Source organism: Martes martes, assembly GCF_963455335.1.
Source record: "Martes martes genome assembly, chromosome: 6".
NCBI lineage: Eukaryota > Metazoa > Chordata > Mammalia > Carnivora > Mustelidae > Martes > Martes martes.
This window is the reverse complement of record NC_137893.1, coordinates 103485121-103504506: the sequence shown is the minus strand read 5'-3', so window position 1 is coordinate 103504506 and position 19386 is coordinate 103485121. Positions and strand designations below refer to the sequence as shown.

Sequence of the window (19386 nt, the reverse complement as noted above, 5' to 3'; positions counted from 1 at the left end):
TGCACACTGCCTAGCACCTAGCTATTAAAAGAATGAGTAAATTAATGATGCTGATTAACTGCTGTGTAAAATTATGACTTAAAATTGTTCTAAACATGCTTCTGTGAAGCCCCAAGAAGTATATTCTCCTTCTAGTACTCGATTATTTGATTCATAGTTGAACTGACTGTACTCTATTTTCTAATGAAGTAACCAGTTGGCTTACTTTTATGTAGTCCAAACTACTTCCTTGCTAAAATTATGTTCTTACAGATTTAGGGTCATTGAAGGAAAGAACACAGGCTTTTCAAAAAAAGCAGCGAATATCTCTCCAGAGAACCACGGATTCTTTAGCAAATAAGCATTTTCAAGCCAGCTAGGAAACAATGAATTGCCCTATTATTTTGAAAATTCAACATGAGTTTCTTGAGAGGCTAGAAAGATCAAATTTATAATTAATTAATGAATCCTACCTGTATGGGCCAGGTTGCCAGCGTTGACCAGATGGAACACTCTCACATGTAATTCAAGAGAGTCAATGAAGGGCCTGTTTCACGTAGGAATGGTAAAGCAGCCAGAGCCCAGTGACAGCAGGAAGCCTTTAAAACTCTGCCCTGAGGGCACAAACAGAAGGCAGTACTATGGACTATGTATCTGGTACTAGGGACTATGTTCCACTACTATGGAATAAAGCAGCCACACAGTGGGAAAGGGGGTGTCCCACAGGAGTCACTGTCAAAGCGGAGGAGAGCGGACACGATCGTGGAGGATAAACCTCATCTCTTTGTCTTTCTGTCCTCCCATTGCAGGAGGCAATGCAGTGCCTTCCGCTGGCCTAATTAAAGAAAATGCTAGGAGGTGGCAGAGACCTTATGTGACACAACCTGTAGAGGTTAGCCTCCAAGGCACAGAGGAGAGTAGGTGAGGCAAAATAATAGGTAGAGGAAAGCAAACAGAAAATAATCATCAGAACTCCTAAAAATGCCCCAGTCCTCTCTCTGAAGATCAGGGACACATCTGAACATAAGTTACGGGGAAAGGAGAACATTTGGAAAAGCCCCTTCCGTCATTTGCATCCCACAGGTCTTCTTACATCTGTTTTGTCAGGGTAAGGATGCCCCATCTCTTATTTTTGGATGGGAGAGAAATCTTTCAAGTGGTGACATCCTAATCTAACAGTGTTTCTTAAAAATGTTATGTAATAATTGATTTTATAGTGCTTACTGTGTGGGAGGTGCGGCTTTAAAAATTTCTGCAAGTAACTAATTTAATTTTATCCTCACACAGTGATATGAAGTAGACTCTATTCTCTTCATCCTCATTCAGTGTATGAGGAAACAAAAAGCAAAGAAAGCGAAGTGGCTTGCCTCCTAGTTCACACATCTGAACTGAGGCTCTTGGGCTCAATGTCCATCCTCTGAGCTTCTAGTCTTTTGTGGGGGACTTGTTGCGTGACCACATTCCCAGTACAGATAAATTGTAAATGGTGACCACGTCAACAGATCAGAGGTAGTGGTTTTTTTGCCCGTGAATTTTCACAACCCACTGAACTATCTTAACTTGTTCAGAAGACCTTTAGAGAAAATGCATTTTCTACTCCCAGGCAAAGCTACTGCAAACACCATTTGAGATAGTTTGGGTGTAAGTGTCCTCAGACTGGGGTGCTAGTCTGGGGTGTCAGAGCCAAAGATTTACAGGATTAAGTGATATTAGAGGCAGAATTATGGCAGTCATTAATGTAACCAAATCTAGCATGTATATTGTCAATCCCAAAGACTCGGAGTATGTTTCCCAGGATGGAAACACTATTTTAAGTTGATAATTCACTTACTTTCCTAAAAAAGAAAAAGCACAAACTGTCAGATGATAATTCTTTGACAAATACAGTTTTTAAAGACCTCAATAACTTTTATAAAAATAGCCTTTTCACATAAATGAATTCCATTTTCAGAACCTAAATTATATCCTTTTCCAAATGCTTTTGGCTAATGAAATAATTTATCCCCTGATTTCAACTAAAATAAAATGAATATTAAAGTGAATACTGAATTAAATTTGTAATAAAAAGATGAGTCTCTCTGAAAATTTTCCAGAGAAGAGCTGTGAAATTATAGAATTTAAACACCCCAGCACAATAAATCTACCTAGTTTTAATACTGGTAAAGTGGACAGTCGGCCGTTTGAATGACAGGACTATCATTATGCATTACTCTCATTTGGAAAATATATAGTAAATTTTATTTTTAGGGAGCTGAGGTTTCCAGTAAAGGTCTGGCAGTCATTTGCAGACAATCTAACAACTGAACCCAGACTACTTCATAGTATCACCTAAAACAAGCAAATGATTTGATGTCTTATTGAAAGTTAAACTCCTAGTTATGTGTGTTGTATGAATTTTCAGGGTACCTTAATTTTCCTGATGTATTTGAAAGTTGCAGCTCTAAAATGTGTGTCTTCCTGTGCTCAGATCCTTGTACAAAGTAGAGTTTGTGCTTTCAGTAGATGTTGACTAGACAAGATGTATGAAATAGGAGCACAAGTTTTATTCAGCTCAGAGCTTTCTTGCCCATAAACACAGGTGCTTGATGCTCTCAAAATACTCTTTGAATTTTTAAAGTCATGCATCTCTTGTATTATCAAAACGGGGGAAAAAACTGTCTTCTAGGGATATGCTGAAGATAAAACTAAATGCATTTTCTTATCACCAAATTAAGAAAGGGTCAGTAATAGTCAACATTTTTACATGATTTAACTTGGATTAAAGATCCAGTATTTTGGAGTGTGTTATTTCAGGCACTATTTCTTCATTAAGAGACCCATATACATGTTTTAGTGGTCCCTAGTTTCCCAGTTTTTATTTTGTTATCTCCAGATTTTGTGGAAGCCACACATTTTTGAAAACCATAAATTTGAGCAGCCTTTTCTTCCAACACAAAGTCATCCAAAACACACATAAATACTCCAAAGGCAAACTATGCTATAAGGAAGTAACTATTTCTAGGTACCTCCTGATAGTGAGGAAAATAAATAATGGGAAACCTCTTTGATGTTGTTATACCATTGATACCATTAAACTAGTCTGCTTGCAATGTGATCACATTCTGAGAGAAATAACCTCTGTCAGGACGGCATTGTGGAAGATATTTTGTTTCTGAATTTGCTCACTTGGGGCACTAGGCTATCTTCTATAAGTTCCATCCAATCCCCACATCTAGAAAGGGCTTCTTTAAATGAGAATTTTAGGAAGAATAGCAGTGACGTGTTGTGAAAGACTGAACTCACATGCTTTATCAGGACAGAACATATTTAAAACATTTTAACTTAATAAAAAAATTATATAGACTCTTATGAAAGATTCCAATATTCGTTCCTAATTTCTTCTCCCTAAAGAGCTGGAGGGAACCCTTAGGAAGAGCTGTGGTATAGCAACAGTAGAGTGTATGGCACTTCTTGACTGTAGCAGACATGGCTAATCCATCCTCGTGGTTCTTTTTTTATTGAGTCCTTAGGGGCTCGCAATCTACCTCAACTCAGTAAACTGGGCAGATGACATCTATCAGAATTACCACATCATTCATTATTCAGCATTTATATGTTAATCTAGGCATTGTGTAAGGTACTAGAGATTCAACAGTGAAAAATACATACATACATACACAGGAATGGCATCTATGCTCAAGGAGCTAACCAACTGGTGGAACACAGTTTTGAAAGCAGCTAATTATAGTAGACTGTTTTAAGGATTCCATTGGAACTCATACAGGCTATCATGGATACCGGAGAAAAGAAAAACAGACTTCTCTTTAAGGGGATAGGAAACACAGGATATTGTTGGTTGGGATTCAAGCCCAAGTAACAGCTTGGAGAAGGAAGATTAGAGTCTGAGAGGAGACAGCTTCTCTGTGAGACCACATTGCTGACCTGGTACACTCACAGAACTAAACAGAAAAGCAAGAGTATGCAGCGGAAATAGGTTAGCCTAGAGAGTTAACCTGAGGCTATGTAAATAATAAATTTTTAGGGTATTTTAGGAAGTTAGACATCTATCCTGAGAGAAATGTAAAACCATTAAAGGGTTGTAAATATTTTGGAGAGACTTCTGACTTTTGTAAGGAGAAGTAGTGAAAGGAAGAGAATATGAGTGTGGGGGAGGGAGAGGACCACATTAAGAGCCTGACATACTGATCAAAGTGAGAGAAAATGCTGATCTACTATAAGGCAAATGGTACTGGGGATGAAGATAAGTGGAGACATTCAAGAGACATTTAGAGGATAAATTTGACGGGATTCAACAGTCAACCAGATATGGCAAAGGAGGAGGACAGATGGTTCAAGGATGATGCCTAGCTTTCTGACTTTGGAAACTGGATGAACATTGGTATCATTTATTGACATAGGCTAGACAGGATGAAGGACAAATATGGTGGAAGAAGATGAACTCAGTTTTAGGGAGACTGACTTGGAGGAGCCAGTGAGTCAGCCAAAAAAAAAGGTAACTAATGGTCCGTGGGGAATACAGGTTCAAAGTTCATCAGAAAAATCTGGTTTGGGATCATACAATTAGAATTTATCCATAGAAAGAGTTACTTTAATTTAATAAAGTCATTTTAGGTTTGAGGATATTTTAAGAAAAGAGAAAATAAGAAAGCACCTCAAATAATAAAAACATTCTTTGAGAAGTTTCACACAGTGGACCAACTGTGTCTTCTATATAAATGAAGAACCTTTTATCTGGGGTGAGCATCCTAGCGGGTTCAAACCTTAGACTGCTCTAGATACCTGTCAATTCTGGACTTTATTGAATTCTCACTGTACCAGAATTCCCCTTTCTTGGTCACTAGGAGTGGCACAGTATGGTTCTAGAGTTATATAAAGATGAAGAGAGTGCCCTGATAGAAAGAGAAAAAAAAAAAACAGTAATATGATATCTGCCAGTAATGGAAGCAGTCTATAGGACACCCAACATCTCACTAAAAGGAATTTATTTTGTAAAGCTTTTAAGTGGGAAAATAAACCCATTGCAGTAGAAAAATGAGCTCCTACCTCTCATCATTGTAGCAACCTATAGAAGTATAGAAGGAACATAACAAGGAGAGATGAAAAGAGGAAGCTGTGAATTAAGCTTTCACATTCAACACAGATAAGTGATCTTAGAAGTGTCATCTTACCTTTTGTATTGCTTTCAGTATTTTAGTTCATGGATGCCTGTCTGTAAGCACTGATAAGTTTCCAGATAGATCCCAGATTTTTGTGCTGTTTAAATAGTGTCTCAGTACATTATGAGAAAGGTGGTCCACAAAAGACATTCTCAAAAACTCTGAAGTCAGGGAGAACTGAAAGCCAAATATTGCAAGACAGAAATGATTTGAGTTCCTGAGGGGTGAACTTGTTTAACTGATAAGGAAATATGGAGGTCTCTGATAGTGCTTAATCTTAGGAAACCAAGGGAAAAGAAATAATAATATTACCAGGTTTAACCCATATCTAGTCAGCTCAAGTAGTCAGTGTATATAGATATCCCAATCCTTACTCAAATTCTCCTTACACAATCACGAGGAATCTCTTCGGCCCCATCAAGGGATATATTGCAAACTTGAGAAGAAGGACAGCAGATAAACAACATGGCAGCACAGGTGCAGGCTTTGCTTCCCGCCAGCTACGGAGTGTTTAATGCCATTTAATTTGTCTCCAAAAACTGTTAGGAAAAACTACAGCCCTAGTAAACACTGTTATTAAATGTGTTGCACATGCACAGAAGAGGCCATAAGAAATTAGATCCCTTCTGCAAAAGTGAATTGTAAAAGTTTGTGATATACAGATTTCCATCAGAACAGTTACTGATATGGATGTGAGTGCCAGAGAGTCTCTAAGGGCAAAATTATTCCAGACAGGAAGCATGGATTCATTTCACTCTCTAAATACTTCATGTTTCAACAAACCTAAATTGATTTTCCAGAATTAAACTCCCCAAGATAGAGATATGTTAATCTAACTTCCTGCTTAAAATAGTCCTAAAACAGAGTTTCTGTTCTATTACCTCAGGCCCTGTCAAACCCATCCTGTATCCAGCATTCTTCATCTTCCTCATAGTACCTCCATTCACCCATTGCTCAAGCAAAAAATGTAGAGTCATCCTATATTTCCCATTTTTTTTTCACTTTCCATATCAAATCTCTCAGAAAGTTCTGTTGATTATACTTAAAAACACATCCTGAACCTCCCATCCACAGTATGGCCTGAGCTGAGCCTTTATCATCTCTTGCCTACAATCATTAGGAGAATGAAAGTCTCCTAATGGATTACACTCCTAACCTCCTCCAGTCATCTGTGGGTAACCCATTCTTCCCCCAGCAGCAGGAATTCTCAAGTATAAATCAAATGTCATTCAGCAGCTCACAACTCTTCAACCCATTGTTACTTGACAAACAAACAAGTGAACCAATGCAAATACTTTTCACAGGAAACCAAGGTCTCTTGCTACTTTTCCTAGCACACCTTCATTAATTGTCTTGTTTGTTCAGCCAATTAGCTGTGTGTGTTGAGAACAAATTTCTGGAAACAAATTATCTAGGTTTGCATCTAAGCGTTACTACTTTCTAGCTGGGACAAGTTAGTGTACTTTCCTGTGCCTCACCTGAAAATAAATGATAAAATGGAATGTACTTAAGAGAGAGTTTGGAGATGCTTTATGTTTGCTGAAATTCTCACATTTGTTCATTCTTCAGGACTTTGCTACCGGCTGTTTCCTTAAGCAGGATTGCTAAATCCCAGGTCTTGGTTTGGCCATCTCCTCCTCACCAGTTGGGCTATTGAAAGATAGGTCCTTAGGATATCTTCCCTCATATCTCCTAACTTCCTATGATTTTCATGTTCATTTTTTTAAAGTTTTTTTTTTTAATTTTATTTATTTATTTGACAGAGAGAGAGATCACAAGTAGGCAGAGAGAGAGGGGGAAGCAGGCTCCCCGCTAAGCAGAGAGCCCGATGTGGGGCTTGACCCCAGGACCCTGAGATCATGACCTGAGCCGAAGGCAGCGGCTTAATCCACTGAGTCACCCAGGTGCCCCTAAAGTTTTTTATTATTATTATTATTATTTTTATTAACATGTAATGTATTATTTGACCCAGGGGTACAGGTCTGTGAATCATCATGCTTACACACTTCACAGAAATCACCATAGCATATAACCTCCCCAGTGTCCATAACCCAACCACCCTCTCCATACTTCCCTCCCCACCAGCAACTCTGTTTGTTTTCTGAGATTAGGAGTCTCTTATGTTTTGTCTCCCTCCTGATCCCATCTTGTTTCATTTTTTCCTTCCCTACCCCACAAAACCCCCACTCTGCCTCTCAAATTGCTCATATCAGGGAGCTCATATAATAATTGTCTTTCTCTGACTGACTTATTTCGCTCAGCACAATACCCTCTAGTTCCATCCACATCGTTGCAAATGGCAAGATTTGATTTCTTTTAATAGCTGCATAGTATTCCATTGTGTATATATACCACATCTTCTTTATCCATTTATCTGTTGATGGACATCTAGGTTCTTTCCATAGTTTGGCTCTTGTGGACTTTGCTGCTATAAACATTCATGTGCATGTGCCCCTTCGGATCACTACATTTGTATATTTAGGGTAAATACGCCATAGTGTGATTGATGGGTCATAAGGTAGCTCTATTTTCAACTTTTTGAGGAACCTCAATGCTGTTTTCCAGAGTGGATGCACCAGCTTCCATTTCCACCAACAGTGTAGGAGGGTTCCCTTTTCTCTGCATTCTCTCCAACATCTGTCATTTCCTGACTTATTAATTTTAGTCATTCTGACTGGTGTGAGGTGGTATATCATTGTGGTTTTGATTTGTATTTCCCTGATGCCAAGTGATGTGAAGCACTTTTTCAAGTATCTGTTGGCTGTCTTCTTTGCAGAAATGTCGATTCATGTCTTCTGCCCAATTCTTGATTGGATTCTTTGTTCTTTGGGTTTTGAGTTTGATAAGTTCTTTATAGATTCTGGATACTAGCCCTTTATCTGATATGTCATTTGCAAATATCTTCTCCCATTCTGTCAGTTGTCTTTTGGTTTTCTTGACTGTTTCCTTTGCTGTGCAAAAGCTTTTGATCTTGATGAAGTCCCAATAGTTCATTTTTGCCCTTGCTTCCCTTGCCTTTGGTGATGTTTCTAGGAAGAAGTTGCTGTGGCTGAGGTTGAAGAGGTTGCTGCCTATGTTCTCCTCAAGGATTTTAATAGATTGCTGTCTCATATTGAGGTCTTTCATTGATTTGGAGTCTATTTTTGAGTGTGGTGTAAAGAAATGGTTCAGTTTCATTCTTCTGTATGTTGCTGTCCAATTTTCCCAACACCATTTGTTGAAGAGACTGTTTTTTTTCCATTGGAGATTCTTTCCTGCTTTGTCAAAGATTAGTTCGCTATAGAGTTGAGGGTCTATTTCTGGGCTCTCTATTCTGTTCCATTGATCTATGTGTCAGTTTTTGTGCCAGTACTATACTGTCTTGATGATGACAGCTTTGTAATGGAGCTTGAAGCCTGGAATTGTGATGCCACTAACTTTGGCTTTCTTTTTCAACATCTCTCTGGCTATTCAAGGTCTTATCTCTTTCCATATAAATTTTAGGATTATTTATTCCATTTCCTTGAAAAAAATTGATGGTATTTTGATAAGGATTGCATTAAATGTGTAGATTGCTTTAGGTAGCATAGACATTTTCACAATATTTGTTCTTCCAATCCATGAGCATGGAACGTTTTTCCATTTCTTTGTGTCTTCTGCAATTTCTTTCATGAGTACTTTATAGTTTTTTGAGTACAGATTCTTTGCCTCTTTGATTAGGTTTATTCCTAGGTATCTTATGGTTTTGGGTGCAATTGTAAATGGGATTGACTCCTTAATTTTTCTTTCTTCTGTCTTGCTGTTGGTGTATAGAAATGCAGCTGATTTCTGTGCATTGATTTTATATCCTGACACTTAACTGAATTCCTGTAGGAGTTCTAGCAGTTTTGAAATGGAGTCTTTTGGGTTCTCCACATAAAGTATCATATCTGCAAAGAATGAGAGTTTGACTTCTTTCCTGATTTGGATGCCTTTAATTTCTTTTTCTTGTCTGATTGCTGAGGCTAGGGTGCTATGTTGAATAGCTGTGGTGATAGTGGACATCCCTGCTGTGTTCCTGACCTTAGGGGAAAAGCTCTCAGTTTTTCCCCATTGAGAATGATATTTGCTGTGGGTTGTTCATAGATGGCTTTGATGATATTGAGGTATGTACCCTCTATCCCTATACTTTGAAGAGTTTTGATCAAGAAAGGATGCTGTTCTTTGTCAAAAGCTTTTTCGGCATCTATTGAGAGTATCATATGGTTCTTGTTCTTTCTTTTATTAATGTATTGTATCACATTGATTGATTTGAGGATATTAAACCAACCTTGCAGCCCAGGAACAAATCCCACTTGGTCGTGGTGAATAATCCTTTTAATGTACTGTTGGATCCTGTTGGCTAGTATTTTGGTGAGCCTTTTCACATCTGTGTTCATCAAGGATATTGGTCTGTAATTCTCCTTTTTGGTGGGGTCTTTGTCAGGTTTTAGGATCAAAGTAATGCTGGCCTCATACTTTGTATGGCCTCATACAATGAGTTTGGAAGTTTTCCTTCCATTTCTAATTTTTGGAACAGTTTCAGGGGAATAGGAATTAATTCTTCTCTAAATGTTTGGTAGAATTCCTCTGGGGAGCCATCTGGCCCTGGGTACTTATTTGTTGGGAGATTTTTGATGACTGCTTTAATCTCATTACTGATTATAGGTTTGTTCAGGTTTTCTATTTCTTCCTGGTTCAGTTTTGGTAGTTTATATGTCTCTAGGAATGCATCCATTTCTTCCAGATTGTCAAATTTGCTGGCATATAGTTGCTCATAATATGTTCTTATAATTGTGTTTCTTTGGTGTTGGTTGTGATCTCTCCTTTTTAATTCATGATTTTATTTATTTTGGTCCTTCTCTTTTTGATAAGTCTGGCCAGGGGTTTTATCAATCTTAATAATTCTTTCAAAGAATGAGCTCCTAGTTTTGTTGATTTGTTCTATTGGTTTTTTGGGTTTTACTTCATTGATTTCTGTTCTGATCTTTATTATTTCTCTTCTCCTGCTCAATTTAGGCTTTCTTTGCTGTTCTTTCTCCAGCTCCTTTAGGTGTTGAGTTAGGTTGTGTATTTGAGACTTTCTTGTTTTTTGAGAAAGTCTTGTATCGCTATGTACTTTCCTCTCAGGACCACCTTTGCTGTGTCCCAAAGACTTTGAAGAGTTGTGTTTTCATTTTCATTTGTTTCCATGAATTTTTTCAATTCTCCTTTAATTTCCTGGTTGACCTATTCATTCTTTAGTAGGATGCACTTTAGCTTCCATGTATTTGAGTTCTTTCCAACTTTCCTCTTGTGATTGAGTCTAGCTTCAGAGCATTGTGGTCTGAAAATATGCAAGAAATGATCCAATCTTTTGGTGCCAGTTGAGACCTGACTTGTTACCCAGGATGTGATCTATTCTGGAGAATGTTCCATGTGCACTAGAGAACAATGTGTATTCTGTTGCTTTGGGATGAAATGTTCTGAATATATCTGTAATGTCCATCTGGTCCAATGTGTCATTTAAGGCCTTTATTTCATTGTGGACCTTTTGCTTGGATGATCTGTCCATTTCAGTGAGGGAGTGTTCAAGTCCCCTACTTTATTGTATTATTGTTGATGTGTTTCTTTGATTTTGTTATTAATTGGTTTATATAGTTGACTGCTCCCATGTTAGGGGCATGATATTTAAAATTGTTAGATCTTGTTGTTGGACAGACCCTTTAAGTATGATATAGTGTCCTTTCTCATCTCTTATTATGGCCTTTGGCTTAAATCTAATTTATCCGATATGAAGATTGCCATCCCAGCTTTCTTTTGATGTCCATTAGCATGGTAAATTGTTTTGCACCCCGTCACTTTAAATCTGGAGGTGTCTTTGGGTCTAAAATGAGTTTCTTGTAGACAGCATATTGATGGTTTGTTTTTGTTTTGTTTTGTTTTTTTAATCCATTCTGATACCCTATTTCTTTTGATTGGGGCATTTAGCCCATTTACATTCAGGGTAACTATTGAGAGATATGAATTTTGTGCCATTGTATTGCCTACAAGGTGACTGTTACTGTATATTGTCTCTGTTCCTTTCTGGTCTACTACTTTTAGGGTCTCTCTTTGCTTAGAGGACCCCTTTCAATATTTCCTGTAGGGCTGGCTTGGCATTTGCAAATTCTTTTATTTTTTGTTTGTCCTGGAAGCTTTTTATCTCTCCTTCTATTTTCAGTGAGAACCTAGCTGGATATAGTATTCTTGGCTGCATATCTTTCTCATTTAGTGCTCTGAATATATCATGCCAGGTCTTTCTGGCCTGCCAGGTCTCTGTGGATACGTCTGCTGCCAATCTAATATTTCTACCATTGTATGTTACAGACTTCTTGTCCTGAGGTACTTTCAGGATTTTCTCTTTGTCCCTGAGACTTGTCAGTTTTACTATTAGATGATGAGGTGTGGACCTATTTTTATGGATTTTGAGGGGGATTCTCTGTGCCTCCTGGATTTTGATGCTTGTTCCCTTTGCCATATTAGTGAAATTCTCTACTATAATTCACTCCAATATACCTTCTGCCCCCCTCTCTCTTTCTTCTTCTTCTGGAATCCCAATTATTCTAATATTGTTTCATCTTATGTTATCACTTATCTCTCAAATTCTACCCTCGTGGTCCAGTAGTTGTTTGTCCCTCTTTTGCTCAGCTTCTTTATTCTCTGTCATTTGGTCTTCTATATCACTAATTCTCTCTTCTGCCTCATTTATCCTAGCAGTTAGAGCCTCCATTTTTTATTGCACCTCATTAATAGCTTTTTTACATTTCAGCTTGGTTAGATTTTGATTATTTTATTTCTCCAAAAAGGGAGTTTATTTATCTAGAAAGTGTTTCTCTAATATTTTCCATGCCTTTTTCGAGCCCAGCTAGCACCCTGAGAATTGTCGTTCTGAACTCTAGATCTGACTTATTACCAATGTCTGTATTGATTAGGTTCCTAGTCGTCCATACTGCCTCTATTTTTTTTTTTTTGTGGTGAGTTTTTCTGCCTTGTCATTTTATCCAGATAAGAATATATGAACAAGAGAACAAAATACTAAAAGGGTGGCAAAGACCCCAGAAAAATGTAAGCTAACCAAATCAGAAGAGATCCAAAACCAGGGGGAGAAGAAAGGGGGAAAAAAGAAATAAAAAATAAAAAAAATTATATATATTAGACTGGTGAATAGAATAGAGCCACCCACTTGATTTGGGGTATATTTTGGTCTCTTAGAAGAAACTACCTCTCAAAATTTTAAAGAAAGAAAAACTTATATATATACAAAGATAAGGGTAAACACAATGAAGGGATGGAATATGACTATAATGATGAAAAATTTTTAAAAATTCTAAAAAAGGAATTGATAGGGGCACCTGGGTGGCTCAGTGTGTTAAAGCCTCTGCCTTCGGCTCAGGTCATGATCCCAGGGTCCTGGGATCAAGTTCCACATCGGGCTCTCTGCTCAGCAGGGAGCCTGCCTCCCTTCCTCTCTCTGCCTGCCTCTCTGTCTACTTGTAATCTCTGTCTGTCAAATAAATAAATAAAATCTTAAAAAAAAAAAAAAGAAGAAGAAATTGTATCCCAGAATCTTTCAGGAAAAAAAAAAAAACCCTATATGTATACAAAATATAAGTTTATATACAATGAAGGGATAAAATATGACTATAACAATGAAGGTTTAACAATATATTTTTTGAAAGGTATTGTTAAACTAGTTAAAGAACTTTAAAATAGGAAAGAGGAAAAGTTAAAAAAAATAGAGTAAGAAAACAATAAAATGAAAAAAAATTAACTTTGCAAGACTAAAAGATCATGGGGGAAAAGCCACGAATTCTGAGTGTTGCTTTCCCCTAGCTCTTGAGTTCTGCTGTTCTTGATCTGTGTGAGTTTGGTCTTGGCTTGATGTTCTTGGTGATCTGTGGGAGGGGCCTGTTGCCATGATTCTCACATGTCTTTGCACGAGGTCAAACTGCACCACCCTTGCCAATGAACAGGCTAAGTAACCTGCTCAGGTTTGCTCTTAGAGGTTTTGTTCTCTGAACACTTTCTTTACTGCTTTGGAGGATGGGAATGAAAATGGCAGCTTCCCAATCTCCAGCCCAGAGGAGCCAAGAGCTCAGGGCCCCACTCCTCAGTATGCCCTCAGAGAAAAGGGGTCAATCACTCCTGTCTCCCTGGTCTCCAGCTGCACTCCAAGCTCCCCCAAGCCTGTAACCAAGCATTTCTATCTCTGGCACACAGCCTATTTGGAGTCTCCAAACCCAGCAGATCCCTGCCGCGCTGCTCCTCTCAAAAGAGGAAGATGAATCTCCCCGGATCGGCCACTTGTGGGTCCCTGCTCAAAGAGCAGTGGTTCAACTTTGCCTTGGATCATGGTTTAAGGTAACCCTGATCTGAAAGCTCACTCCTTGGTTCTCTGTATTTGGCTTTTCCCCTCCAATACCTGGCAGCTCTGCCACATTCAGACACTCCCGATTTTTCTGTGACTGCATGGGACCTGAGACCACACTGTCCCCACGAGGGCTCCACCCCCGCTTAGCCTGTGTAGTGATGTCCCTCAGTGGAGCAGACTTCTAAAAGTTCTGATTTTGTGCTCCACTGCTCTGCTGCTTGCCGGGAGCTGGCCCCTCCCCCCCCCGCAGTCTATCTTCCCATTGCTTCGGATTCACTTCTCCACACGTCTTACCTTTCAGAAAGTAATCAATTTTCTCATGTTCTTTTTTTTTAATTTTCCTGTATTTCTTCACCTAAGTTCTAGAGGAGTGGATACTTGCTTTCCCTAATACCAAAAGCACTATCTATAAGCAGGAATCAAATTTATTGTAAAGTCCTATTTGGAAGACAGAAGAATGTTTGTAGATCTCATTTAATCTCAGGAAAAGCAGTGTCTTCAGTTACTAATCAACAAAACAAGAAACACAATTTTGAAAACACAATGTAGCTATTATTTATAGATATCTGTGTATCTAGCATAAAAACCTGGGCAGAGAAAGACATATGAAGCCCAGAATTTGGGTTTTATCTCTCAGAAAGAAGAGGGAGGGTGGGAATCACAGCAGGGCAAAGTGAGCTCCAGAATTTTGTTTTATTTCCTTAAGTTACATTGTATTACACAATATTTTGATGAAATTAACAAAATTTTAAATTTAAATTATCCATTAAAACGGGTGGGAAAATACTCTGCCCTCAATCCCTCATTACTTCATGCTCTTTTGGACTCATTGGTCACATTTGTTGCCCTAAGAGCATTTGTATGATGAAATTATTATTTTATATTTTCCAAATTAAATACTGCCTGCTTAAAAAAGGGCTAAAGGTTTCTCAAGTGTTAAAATATTACACCTAAAATAAACATGTTTAAAAGAAAAAGATGTGGGGAAAATTGAGAGAGAAGAAAGTTAGAGGATGTAGTTAATTCAATTATGTACTAAAGTTACTATTGAGGACATTATAGATTTTCCCAAATCAGTAAAGCAATTCACAGTAACATATATAAGTTTGTGCATTTCCCTACTGGGACATTATCCTAGACAACAATTGCATTAACAACAAATTGTTCGAGGGAGACAAGTCTGGGTGATGTAATCTCTTTGCTTTTTTTCACTTTGTGGGTCTAGATACTTAATTTTAATGTCTTTCTACACTTAGCAGGTTCTGGAAGATTGGTGTACTAACCAAACCCACAAGAAATAGATGAATATAACACAGACCATCAATTTAGCAATTTACAAAAGGAGGCACACATTTCCAATGAACTTTGTACCATTTCCATTGTCCATTATCCAAAACTGGTGATCATGGAACAACAGCAAAGTAAAGTAGATAAGGTTTATTTCATCTAGACCCCCCAAAAAAACATGTAAAATCTCTCCAGCCCAAATCAAATCCAGAGTGGGTCTTCTATCCACTAGGTCCCGATTTCTTGGTCTTTCAGGAACTGCACTCAGAGTTCACATTCCCAGCTTCGTACTGTTGGAGCTTCCACTTCTCTTTCTAGTCACTCCCTCTTTTCACCAGCTTATACTATTGTAAGAACTTTTAATAACCTCTTAAGTGTCCCTAACATCCTTGTTTCTTTCATCTTTTCCTCCTCCCTGATGCCTGCTGTTCCTTTCTTTTACTTCATCATGCCTCCCCAGCCCCATATCCTAATTTTAACCATGGGAAGGTCTTTTTTAAAAACCTGGCAGTAAAATGTCCTTTCTGAATTGGAAATGATGTGAAGAACTATAGAGCTGCATGCATGTTATTTATCACAGTAGATAGTATCTTGGCAAGATGAACATGAAATAGCAGGTGAGATTGCCATTGTAAATTGTGTGGTGTTCTCAGGAATTCTCCCTGTGATTCAGGTCTCTGGGTTTTGAGATGGGGGATAGGGGCAGATATGTTAAAAATAATAATAATAATGCCATTAATATGTGGAAGTTTTCAAAGTAGAGAACCACACGTAGACAGCCCTGAGCATATCAGCACCCTAATTATAGAAACTCTGGCTCGTCACCAATGTTTTAACACTTGATTTATTTCCTGTTCAATTTGTTCAATAGAGCCAGAGTTAATTGGTTTTCCAAATGAGTGTTAAAAATATAAAGATCTAGCTTCATTAAGTGGAGGCTATACTTATTATGCACCAGTGACTTGTAAGTCTATGTAAAGGTTAGTAGGGTGAGCTGTCGGGGCATTGTATACAAAGCCGCAGCTTTGACTTGGTACTAATCTGGCTAATAACTAATACATATTGAAAACCACAGTTGCTGGTAAAAACAGAGAGAGGTTTTAGGAATTGAAATTTCCCCCAAACCAAATATGTATTATTAAACAGATTGTCTAAAAACATAGCATTCTTTTTCAAATCTAATGTATTTTGTTTTTCTTCCAGGAGAGACAGTTAGAATTTCCTACAGCAAAAAAAAAAAAAAAAAAAAAAAAAAAGAGAGAGAGAGAGAGAGAGAGGAAGTCTATGTACCAGTAGAGATTTAGCACTGTGACTTTTTTTAATCTACTGCTTAGCATTTCTATAATTGTCATTCTTCCATAGCACAGCAATGCATTTAATGTGATATTTGGATGCAAGTGACAAAGGATTAAACAGAAAGAAAGGCAATATGTATTGGGATAGTTTTGGACTTCTACACATGCACGAGAAAATCATAAAGCAGTGATCTTATTTTCCAAAATAAGAGCCTTTTTAAAAAATAAGTTGAACACCATCATCAGTAATGCTGTTCTCATCACTGTTAAACATAATTCTCAAGAAATGTCATCATCACTTTGCAACAGAGTCATTATTTAGGGGGCAGCATCTATATTCGCTGTAGAGAAACAAGAGAACTCAGGTTGTGTTTAGGGAAAACTTTCAGAAAAGCTGTATGGGAATAAATACTGATTTCATACCTTTGTGCTGCTGCCTAGTGTTAGGGCAACCACCTCTTTGTTTCTGAAGACCATGACAGAAGTATCATCAGGTAAACTGTCTTAAATAGAAACACCAAAATTGAAATCTACTTAACTTCTAGCCATGATATCAGTTGTAGAACATATATGGTTTAAATTAGGACAACCCCCATAGGTTTAAGAGGAATATTTTGCACATAAAAATATTAGTTTAAAGAAAATTCACGTAGGAGGATTCTAAATGCCACCTCATATGAATATGATGAGTTAATTTGGTTTCATTACATAACATCTTGGCATTCTACATTTTAATAAATTTAGTCTTTAAGAGTAAACTAATCTTTCTTTGGCAAATTTAATTGTAAAAGTAGCTAACAATGTTATACTCATTTCCTAGGGCTGTGGTCACAAAGTACCACCAACTGGGTGGTCTAAACAATAGAAATTTATTCCCTCATAGTTCTGGAAGCTAGAAGTCTGAAATGAAAGGGGCAGCAGGGCTGTGCTCACTTTGAGAAGCTAGGTAGATCCTTTCTTACTTCTCCATCAGTGGTGATGGCTGGAAATCTCCATATAAGATCACATTTACAGGTTATAGGGGTTAGGATCTCAATATATATTTTGAAGAACACAATTCAGGCTGTAACTGTTTTGTGGAAGTACTTTCTCAATCAGAAGCATTGTGCATAATTATTTAACTCATATTCATTTATTATTTTGGCAAGTGGTAAGTTTGAGAAGTGTGTTATTCCATCATCTTAGATTTTGTGGGAGGTGGTGAAGGTGAGGTCTGGTTCACTAAGGAAGTTTTGATATTTATGAGAGCTCTTTTTAGTTAAGGAGCATAGCTGAAAAATCCTTTCTTATAATAAAATCTGCTTTGTTTATTGATTCTGCTCTACTATTAACAAATATTCTAGTAGAACATATTTAATAATACATTCAGCAAGGTTTTTAATGTATTAGTTATTATCCACATAGGGTTTTATGGTGGGTATCCAGGGACAAGTTATACAAAGCCTAGAGTTTATGTAACCTAGGCTGGAAGGCAGAAGTCCTCCAAAATGAAAGTGGAGTCCAGAACTCATTTGCTTGGTTGAGCAAATTAATTACACATTTTTCACTAAAAGCAAGGGCAAAAAAATTTTCCCCTTAATAATTACTTCAGGGATAGAAATGTTCATGGAGATCAAGTCTGTACCAGGTTTCTAATAACACCAAGGTCATGGAATTGAAAACCCTGGGGAAAGTTACTTTCTCTCAAGTCTATGGCCATTGACCCTAAGGATTATCCCAGCCAACATCTTGCAAATGTAGAGTATGTCCAGGTCACTTTAAATATATGAATAGATGGGCAAGAACACATAACCTTTACTAAAACTTCAAGTTAAAATATGCACTTAGCTACTTATGGGTGAGTAATGGCACTTGGGGGAAGACAACATTATTATTTTCATCATGTCATTTATGCTCATTCCCTACCACATTCTCTTAAACACAAACAAATGCTTATGATTCCAAATTTTAGGTAAAACTAAAATGTATTAGCATCATGCACACAGTTTTTAATAGTACTTATTTACTTTAGCCCATGAACTAGATTGTAGTCATTGATTTTAATTTCAATCATGGTGGATTGTTACATTATATTAGTACAGAAGGCAACAGTAGCTCAAAGCTCTGATTTTTGTTGACTAGGTAAACAACTGTTTTGCCTTGAAGTATCCATCTGACATATTTTTGCCACTTCAAAGAGTCACAGAAACTCTCAACTGAATGGAGCTTGAAGGTCAGCTAGTGTAAATTTTTAGGCACATCTCCAAAAATGAATAAATAAATTCAATGCTCTCCTTCATTAATTTTGCTAGAGTTCAAATAGACTAAACCCAAGATGGAACCATTTGTTCAGCGTGGGGTAGGAGTGGGGTAGGGCAGGCTAGCAGGTTCTGGACATCAGTAGGAGGTAAGGAAAAGCAAGCAATAATGGTGGGATTGTGCCAAGTGAGTGTGATAGAACTACCTCTGTGAGCTGGGAGGTCACCAAGGAGAAAAGAAATCTTTCGTTGTTATAATTAGTTATAGTTTAGTTCAGTCTAGAACATGAATTAATTTCATTTAACCCTTCCAGGACTTGACTGCATTGATACTGATGAAATAAAAGCAATTCTGCTAGTAGCTAGAAGATGAGCAGGGAACTGAGCATTCAAATAGAAACCATACCTTGCAAGAGTGTTCTAGGATTTACAAAACAGATAAACTCTACCAAATAATGATGTGCAAGACAAATAACTAATCTCAAACTCTTTTAGTGTTAGTTCATTCAGACCTATCAAATCCAAAACCTACAGCAAACGGTAACAACTCACAGACTCATATGGTTCCAGCAATTCCTTAGTTTACAAATTCTGGCAATCCCTGCCAGTCCAATGTATGCCTAATTATGTGGTCTTCTTACAACAACAAACAAACAAACAAACAAACAAACAAAAAACAATGTTGTTTGTCTGTAATTGGGTTCCTGGTGGTCAGTTGGCTTTAATGATGTAATAGCAAGAATAATTCTTAGCGCAATATTATCCTGTCTTCCATCTGAGTAGTATCTGACTCATTAACTTAACTAACTTTTCATCTTGGATCATCCTTTCTTTTCTTAAAATACCACAAAGCTTTTTCCATTCTAACTTCTGTAGTTGGTCTTAGGTGTTATTTTCTTGAAACTTGTATTTCTTTCTCATTTCCTTATCCATTAAATTTTGATTTTAAACAGAATTCACCTAAATACATTTATATGAACACATGATATTTGATGGTAGGCTAAAAATTTTTCACTGGGGACATAAATCCTATTGATTCCAAA

General features: G+C 37.4%; 1 protein-coding gene and 1 pseudogene across 3 annotated transcripts in view; both read left to right on the top strand.

Moving 5' to 3' along the window:
- Positions 1–19386, top strand: part of KHDRBS2 (KH RNA binding domain containing, signal transduction associated 2) — a 482992-nt gene that overhangs the window by 348700 nt on the left and 114906 nt on the right. The window lies entirely within an intron of this gene.
- The window catches only part of LOC308345112 (actin-related protein 2/3 complex subunit 2-like), an 86076-nt pseudogene that overhangs the window by 1481 nt on the left and 65209 nt on the right, over positions 1–19386 (top strand). Inside the window, exon 2 of the transcript in view lies at positions 789–871. The product of the transcript in view is annotated as an actin-related protein 2/3 complex subunit 2-like (transcript). The remainder of the gene's footprint in view (positions 1–788; positions 872–19386) is intronic.